The 9,166-nt window shown below is 44.5% G+C and overlaps 1 protein-coding gene across 2 annotated transcripts in view; it reads right to left on the reverse strand.

Moving 5' to 3' along the window:
- Positions 1-8,886, reverse strand: part of MET (MET proto-oncogene, receptor tyrosine kinase) — a 102,065-nt gene extending 93,179 nt beyond the window's left edge. Inside the window, exon 1 of one of the 2 annotated variants that reach the window (XM_064142080.1) lies at positions 8,661-8,886. The gene's annotated coding sequence lies outside the window, so the exon portion shown is untranslated. The remainder of the gene's footprint in view (positions 1-8,660) is intronic. The other variant, XM_064142079.1, reaches the window with a different exon arrangement.
- Between the last annotated feature and the right edge of the window lie 280 nt (positions 8,887-9,166).

Below are 9,166 nucleotides of genomic sequence, written 5' to 3' on the forward strand. Positions count from 1 at the left end.
ACTGGCAAACTGTCCCTCTGACTGATAATGACCATGCACAGTGTTCTCCTTTTTTAGCCCTGCAGAAAAACATGAGATTCAGCTCTGCAATTGAAAGGTCATTAATGATTTTCGTGATTTCACGCACTCTATGCTGACTTTACCAACCTCCCATCTGGCTCTCATCTCTCCTAACTTCTGTTAGCATGCTCTGCATTCAGAGCCACTCCTCTCATCTACCCTGTCGTAATTGTCCAGGGAAAAAAAAAAAACCAAAAGAAGATAACCACTGTTAGTTAGGTCTTTTTGCTTATAACTAGGAGAGGGAGGTAATCATCTCTTTCTCACAAATGGACATGCCTTGCAATCCATCTCTTTTGTAGACACAAGGCTAGGATATAACAAGGACAAAAATCCAATAGAATTTGGTAGAAAAAACAGTAATGGAATTCTATTGGATGTAACAGAAGATAAAATGAAAAGGGGTTTTAAACACATTGTAGTTCTGAAGCAAGAACAGAATCAATGTTAAGTTTCATAGTTCAAAAACTTATAGTAAAGTTCCCATGCTGGACAGATTCAACAGGATATTCCCAGTGTAGAAGTGTGACTGACAAGCCAAGGTAGAGACCTGACAAGATAAGGAGAATGTCAGAGGAAAAGACATTCGCAGACAAAGAGATATTTAATCTTCTAAAAAGGCAAAAGAACAGAGTGAAATGCTGCTACTGTGCCGTGTTATCTGCTGATTTGTATGTAAGGCTGGTGTTTGCAGTAACAGGAAAAACAGACATTTGGGAAATGCAGATGCTGACTGCAATATACTTAATAAACACTAAATACTACGAAATGAGGGAAACAAAGCGAAGCATGAAAACCAAAAGGCCACAGTACAAGTGCGAGTCCTCTATCTGGTCCCAGAACTTGCATAGTTTCCACTGAAGGTGATAGAACTTGCTTGTATCCAGATACCCTGAGTTTACCTAAAGGCTTCTGCACCCTGGTTGGGGCAACACCCCTACTTAGTGTTTGGAAGTGCTGCAGATTCAGACAAGGATAAAAGTCATTATCATACGCATCATGATGTCCTTGAATACAAATGGGAAGGCAACAGCAAAGTGGATGCTAAAGTTTTCCTCATCAGAAGGGTTAAACAACAGTTAAGATAAAGGTTTTAATCATCTGCTGTGGGCTAAATTACATCTTCAAACAAGCACAACATTTTCCACTGATTTGAATGGATGGTAAGCACATTTGTCAGAGGAAATTTGGATTATATTCTCTGACGTGAAAGTCTTTTATCATACAGGGATCTCCACATTGCCTCACTGCTTCACCAGAGACCCATGCTGTTTCTACTCTACCTACCCTTTAAGGCATTTTAACTGTTACAATTGTTGGAGGTTTTTTCTTTGGTTTGTTTTTTTTTTTTTTTAACTGCAGTTTTGGGTATTTGTAAGAATGATATCAAATACTGAGTATTGACATGAAACATTTTTCCCCAAGAAAAAGATTAGCCTCTAATGCAAAGAGCAAAAGCAATAAACCTGAAGAGTTTAAGCAAAGGCTTTGCAGGACAGCAATAGATAACATTTAAAATTAGTACTCACTTTCTAGAAGTAGACAGGAAAACTGAATATAACTCCAGTAATTCATTTAACATTTTCAATGACATTAAGAAAGAGGAATTAATCAACTTTTGACATGAATTCAACCACCAACACCTTCCATTGTCTTCAGTAAAGCTGCCTCTCTGCTGTACCCTGCTTTCTCAAGGCTAACTAGTAGAATCTGGTATTTTTGGACGAGAAGATACATGTCATGAAGACACATGAAAATGATATCATAATACCCATAAAAGATACAGAGATATCTAATAGATAAAAGGATATATAGTGGCTGTAACAGAAATCCTAATACAATTTTCACTGTGTGGCAGACTTAAGAGAATAAAACAAGCCTCAGTTACCCCAGCATATATCTAAAGACAGATTAAGCTTGTGAAGTTATTTCATTTTTACAGACCAAAGCACCTTCTAGTCATGCATTTGAAACAACTCATAGATTAAGGGATTTTCTCAAGGCTGGGGTTACTCAGAAACCTGCTACTTTGATCCTCGTAGGATCATCCACGGTGAAGGTATGAAGGAGGGAGAAGCAAACCCCACTGACTTAATAAATATATCTAATGGTCCTGAAATTTTGGTGTTCTTATTCATTATAAAAGCAAAACACAAAACAAGGGGAAAAAAAACCAAACCCCAAACCCAACAACCCAAACATGTATGTTTCTAGGAACTCAGGTGGCACAATAGACCTCTAGCAAGCTTGAAACCATACTAACTGAACCAGTTTCAGTATAGGGGGAAAAAAAAGTAAATGAAAAGTAAGGTTCAGCATGTTTCTCAAATTAAAAGAATAAGAAAACAAAACATATACTTTTAAAAAAGTAAAATAAGTAAGTTTTGAGTTCTGGCTGTAGCTGGCAATCGTTTTCATCTGCACATTAGACATTGTCAAAAGGGATTTTTGTTTCCACAAAATTTAAACAAGAATAAATAATTACCTCAGAAATTATCAATTTGTACAAGTGAGAAAAATCTCACGTGGAAAAGGATATCTCTATCTTCTATTAAAGTTGAAGGAGAAGAAATCAGTTTTGCAAATACAGTGCAAACAGAGAAAAGGCAGAGTTAACCCAGTGTCCACGAAGAATGAGTGGAAAAACTCATAGGGAAGACCACAAGGCCAGTCTTGCTCATGACTCTTTCCAGGCAAGAAGTACAACCACAAAAGGAGGTATAAAAGGTATGAAAACCAAGTTGCTTGGACATGTTTATTGTAGGTCTATACCGTTGTGATGAGTAATAAAGGGACAGGGGCAGGGGCAGCAGCTGGCACAGCTGGGGCTGAACACAAATATCCCACACTAGAGCCTTGTAGCTCTCAACCCTAACAAGTGCTTGAAATAATCAGTCTAGCAGTCCAGGTTTCTCCCAGTTCCAGACACATGTCTAAAATGAGTATCATTTGAAGCAAGCCAGAAACCTTAATATATAACTTTACTGCCTAAATTCACAGCAGTCCAGCCTCATAACCGTTATAAGCAAAATGCCTTCTTGAGTGTTGCAACATCAACTCTCCCCTCTGAATCAGGCTCAGCTGTGGCACATAGGGTGCAGAGGCGCACTACAAGATCACCTAGGCACCTCAGACACCAGGAGGCAGAAGCACAGTATATACTTTGGTTTTTTGTCACCTGCTCACATCTACACAGCTGGGCTGCATGCAGTCCTTCTGCAATCGGGCTGTTACCTGGAAGCCACCTGTTGGGCTACTTTTTGCTCTTTTGCAAAGTGAATCAGGAGATTAAGGCTCTCTCTTCAGTCACAACCAAAGCTATGACTGTGGACATTTTATAAGATAAATTAAACATTTGGCAAATTTCATGTCCTTATGCTGAAAGAACATCTGCCTGAAGCCAAAGACTTCCTGTGTGGGAAGTTAACAACTTACACAGTAGAAAATTGTCAATAAAGTTAATTACTTATTGCCCAAATCTATCTGTCTTTATAAATGTGCTGCCTCGATTAAATGAGCCTGCTTCCAAAAGTGCAACTGAGAGGCCCCTATGCTTCATCATCAACTCTGTAGCCATGCTATTTTGAAAATAAAAGACCTGTATCCTGTCCAAAAAATAAACCCTGGAGGTGACTTACCATGTTGCCATTTTGGACGGAAAAAAACCCCAACAAACTCAACAACCATACCCAGCCAACACACAGGGGAAGACTTAATTCCAGCAAACACACACATAAACAGGAAGCCTCTCTCCAGTCAGAAGGTATTTTTCTTTTGCACAATGGAGTTCAAAGATGTGTCATCATATAGTTTAAAACAATCGCTAAAGAACCTTACCATTTCCAATAGCTTAGGAATAGAGCCAGCCTCCACCATCTAAAGCCTGTCTGAACTTGCATGGGAAGCACACAAACACTAACAAATATATGCTGGTTTAGGCCAGTGCAGAGTTTTTAATCAATAAGCATGTCAAGCTGGGGGATGAGGAGGAGAGGGAATCAATTTTCAGAAGGCAAATGGTAACAACTGTAGATTTAATCAAATTGCAGCTGAAATTTCTAACTATTCTCAATATTTTTGAAAGTAAGTAGCTCCATGGCAAAGAATGAATTTCAATAAATGTCACATATTTAGTTATATTGCTGATACTTTAAATTTATCAAGCTAGGTCACTGATCCTTCATTGAAATGATACCCATACATGTCAAAAAGATCCTGATATCATTTAGCTGGATAAACGTCAAAATGAAGGAGCTATGGTAGAGGAAAGCAACTTACATAGGAATTGTTATTTCTCCGTGACTATGGGAAGAAATATATGCCCATGCGACCCTTCAAAGAGAGGTTAAAGCTGCAAATGTACACAACAAAATGGATAGCTATCAAATGCCATGGTGATGGCCATGGTGTGAACACTTGAGCAAAATGAAAATCTTCTGAAAGCATTCGGCAATTTTCCTTTCGCATGCATTTGCAACCAAATCTATCATGTATTCAAATGAGAACCCTTCCTCTGCCTTCCATACAAAATGTGCACGTTAACTTTATTGGGATAAGCAGAAGAGATTGTCATGGAGCTGTAGGATGCACAAAAGAAGGGGATCTCTTTAGGTATCTTGAGCTTATTAAGCTACTTAGCATTAGAGAAACTATTTTGTTATTGGCACCTACTTGAAAAATGAAACGCCCTGAGGCATTTGCTTCCCTGGAGAATAGAGTGCTGGGAGGAGAGGTAGAGGAGAGGGGTTTCAGGGCATCCACCACCTACCTGTTTGCACCACATTCACCCTGCAGCTGGGTTACTTACACAGCTTCTCCCTAGGGGTTACTAACCCTTAAGATTTGAAGGTTATAAATCCTTCAAATTCTTTATAGCCCCTTGTGATTTCCACTCTGATATTTTGTGTACTCAATAGCAGCTAATTCAAGGAACATCCATCTAAGCCAAGGGGATTGGGTCATCATCCAGCCACAGCAAGCGACTGAAAAAGATCATAGTGCAACTAAAAAGTCTCAGATCAATAAAAGAGGGCAATCTACTTGGTAACACTGTTTCCTTCAAAAGAGTTGTACCCCAAACCAATTTAGTCTGATAACTTTACCTCTCCTTTATATTTCTTATTTTTAAAATCTGAGGAAAAAATACTTTATCTTCTTGCCCAGCATCATCGTTCTCCTGAAGGCAAATAGCTCAGCAATTTGCTACATTTGTTAATGCTAGAGGGAGCAAGTTAGCACACATACCATGTGTTTGAATGCCTTTGGAAATTAGATTGAAACACTGATTTGATTTCCTAAAAGGTATCTTAAACAAGGCAAGGTTAGAGATTTGGAGAGTAATGAGAATTTGTGAGACTTCAAACAGCTCTACATAAAACAGACCTGATATTCTGGGGGGAAAAAGGTCACCTAATTATTCGTTTCCTGAAGGCCCTGTCTATACTACATTTCCCCTGGGTAAGGAAACTGATTTTAAAATGGCTTCTGCTAACACACTTCCATCAGTCTCTAAGTACGAGATACAGATTTGCTACAACTACTGCCAAGGAAAACATGATGTTTTTATAAAGAGCAAATGGCAAAAACCTTCCTGGCTTGGCTATGGCAGAGGTGGCACCCGTGGAGACCTCTGCAGAGCCATGGTCCTGCGTCCTTGGTGACGGCATGCTGCTCAGGCCCACGTGGAGTGGCAATCATTGATGTGTTGCATGGGTTTGATTATTGGCAACAATCTTTTTTGTGCAAAGAGAAATCACAGGCTGTGTCCATGGTGGACAAGATGCACAGGTTGACAGCTTGGCTTAGGGTAAGCCTAACAACACATGAAATTGTGGCCATTGGCTTGAAGGCCAGCCAGTGAGAGAGCAACGGGGAGGTGAGAAGGCTGGACACAAAGGTTTCACAGCAGTCAGCCAGGAAGGCATGGTTGCTACCCAAAATCTTAGGAAGGTTTGTTTGAAGCATTAAACACTGAAGCCCAATCCTTCTCTTTTGCACCAAACAGATCTTGCAACCCTCTTCATCTTCCTGTACTTTCAGAGAACAAAATTCAGCTCATTTGTCATTCAAGAATTGATATATTTCTGCAGTCCTGAGAGTCCAGGCAGAATTTCCCTTACACTAGATATTCCACAAATATGCATGGAGGTGCAGAACCTCTGCTTGCTTTCTGCCTTAGGTGAAAGTTTAGATACATCACCACCACAAAGCAGCTATGGTACAAAGCAAGATTACCCAGAGGGCTGGGACTCCCACTGCTGTGGCTCTGCCCTTCTTCCTACTCCAGTGCAGCATGTTGCCAGCATCACAGAATGCTTTAGGTTGAAAGAGACTTTTAAAGATCCAACCCCCCTGAAATGACCAGGGTCATCTTCAACAAGATCAAGTTGCTCAAAGCCCTGTCCAATCTGACTTTGAATGTTTTAATGGCTGGGACTTCTAACACCTTCTGGACAACCTATGTTGGTGTTCACCACTCTCATTGTAAAAAAATTTCTTCCTCGTGTCTACTCATTCCCTTCATGGCTGTGAAAGCAAGGCTGCTTGCTGCTCTTGCATTCTCTGAGGTTACTCTATGGAGTCCTAGAAGCCAGATCTGAAAGGCAGAAGACTTTGAATTTCTTCTCCAAGCTGAAAAATACAGAGCAGTCCCTTGCAGATCAAAGAAGAATGAGAGTAGGTGGGTCTATTTGCATTGGGCCAGCAGGAGGCTACAGGTCATCAGCTAAGGTACCAGAAACTATAAACACAGGAGAATCAGAACAAGAAAGGCAGTCTTGGGAGGACATTTGCCACTCAGTTTTGCATTCTCTTGCCCTTCACTGAATCTTTGATGAATTTTGGTTTTATGACTGGCTTGCCCTGACTCAATCTGCTCCCATCCATCTACAGGCTACACTGCAATGTTCCCGTAGCAAACACCTCCACAAACCACTCTCCATACACAACATGTGCAGTTTAGTTTTGCAGTTAAAAAGCCGCTAAGCAGTTGTTATCCTCTAGAGACCAGAACGAAACTCAACCAAGAAAGGGGAGAAAAAAGTCCTAAAGACAATTCATTCCCCCCTCACCAAAAAGGCAAAGAAGCTGACTCTCTTTTCTGTAAATTGAGAGGAATGTTTCACAAAATATTTGTAATAATTTCCCCAAATGATTTCATTTGTGTTAGAAGGCAGACAAAGAATCATACAGTGTTGAAGAAGGATGAGAGCACACAAAGAACAAGGGCTACAGCCATTCTCTAACTTTGTTTTCAACATTCAACTCCTGCCAAAGGCTAGGTTTTGCTCTTAGAGTGATCTGTAAATATTAAACCAGCTCTTAGAGAAACATGCGAGACACTTTATCTTGCCTGATTATGAATCCAAATCTCTCAGATCTCAAGGAAAAGAAGAGAAGAGAAGAGAAGAGAAGAGAAGAGAAGAGAAGAGAAGAGAAGAGAAGAGAAGAGAAGAGAAGAGAAGAGAAGAGAAGAGAAGAGAAAAGAAGAGAAGAGAAAAGAAGAGAAGAGAAAAGAAGATAAGAGAAAAAGACATCAGCCTCTTTATTTTTTTCTGGTGGACAATGCAAAAGGCACCTGTAGGATGAAAGGAAATGCACTACCACATATGGCAGAGGTTCTTAGGGAAACGCTTGTACTGCAGCTTGAATAACCTCCTACAGGCTACAAACGCACAGTTCGTTAAACATCACGGTTACTCAATTATTAATTCCTATTTTAAGATGTACGTGTGAAACTTCCAATTTCTAAGGAGTACCTTTAGCACTTGTAAAGCCAAAGATTGCCTAATTTAATGCTGACATGGAAACGGTGGAATGCCATTATATGGTGCGAATTATTTACCATTTGAAGCAAAGGCTTCTTTCCAAAAATGGGGGGTGTGGGGGGTGTGCGTGAGAAAAAAAAAGGGGGGAAAAGAAAATCGAACCGCAATACGAACTCAGGGCAGACTGCAAACGCCGCACAGCCACGAAGTACACAACCTCAACTTGGGAATCCTGCAGGCTCGCCCCGAGACCTCAGCCTCGCGGAAGGCACGGACTGCTCACCACAACCCCACGCCTCGGAGCCGCCGTTTCCGAGTTGGAACCTCCCGCGGCGCTTGCGGGTCCAGCCCCGCCGCAGGCAGCCGCTGCGGCCAGCTCCGCGGTGCTGTGCCCTGCTGCCGCGCCCGTGGCGCGGGAAGGGGCGGGAGAGGAGGCAGTTGGCTCGGCCCGCTGCCCGCTGCGGGGCCGCTGCCCGCCGCGCTGCCCGCGCTGCCCTGCACAGCCTTCTGAGTCCTGCCTGTGGCGGCGACCTCGCGCGCGTCCCCTGCTCTTGGCGCCCTGCGGACCCCGGCCGGGCACGGGGTGAAGCCGGTGTCGGCGGCCCCACATCGCGGCTCACCTGCCCCCGCGGCGCCCGCCTGGCGCGAAGGCTGCCTGCCCCAGGGAGGGCAGCGGCGGTCCCGGGCGCTGCACTCCTGCGGAGTTCCCGGGCGGGGCACAGCGCGGCACAGCGCAACACCCGGGCCGCTCCCCGTCCTTCTCCCGCTCGGGGCTCATCCCGCTCCCCGCGTCCCCCGGCTCGCCCCGTCTTCCCCGCGGTTGCCGGTCCTTACCGCAGCAGGCTGCGCGCCGGCAACCGCCGCCGGAGGGGCGAGCGCTGCTCCTCCGCGGGCTGGCTCCCGCGGTCGTCTTCCAGGCACCCGGCACAGCCCAGCCCAGCCCGGGCTGGGCGGGGCGGAGCGGAGCGGGGCGCAGTCCGGCGCACCTCCGCGATTCCGCGCCGCTCTGCCTGTTCCCTTCCGTCCTGCAGTCCTCTCTGTCCCCACGGGCTTCGCCTCTCCTGCTGCCGTCTCTTACCTGGGGGCGGCGGGGGCTGAGCGCCCCGGAGAGTGGGTGCGTCCTGCCCGTCACCTGGGCTGCGGGGCGGCTCTGCGTACCCTTCCCTCCGGCGCCTTCGCCGCGCTGGTGGCGGCTCCCAGCGGTAAATCAGCCGGTCCCCTCGGCTCCCTCCGCCCCTCCGGCGCGGTCCTGACCTGCCTGTGACTCACCACATCGCGGGAGCCCGGGTGTGCGGTGGGGGGAAGGAAGGAGGCAGAGCCTCCTTCACTCCCTCTCCCTC

The sequence above is a fragment of the Pogoniulus pusillus genome, chromosome 4, assembly GCF_015220805.1.
Source record: "Pogoniulus pusillus isolate bPogPus1 chromosome 4, bPogPus1.pri, whole genome shotgun sequence".
In the NCBI taxonomy this organism is placed as follows: domain Eukaryota; kingdom Metazoa; phylum Chordata; class Aves; order Piciformes; family Lybiidae; genus Pogoniulus; species Pogoniulus pusillus.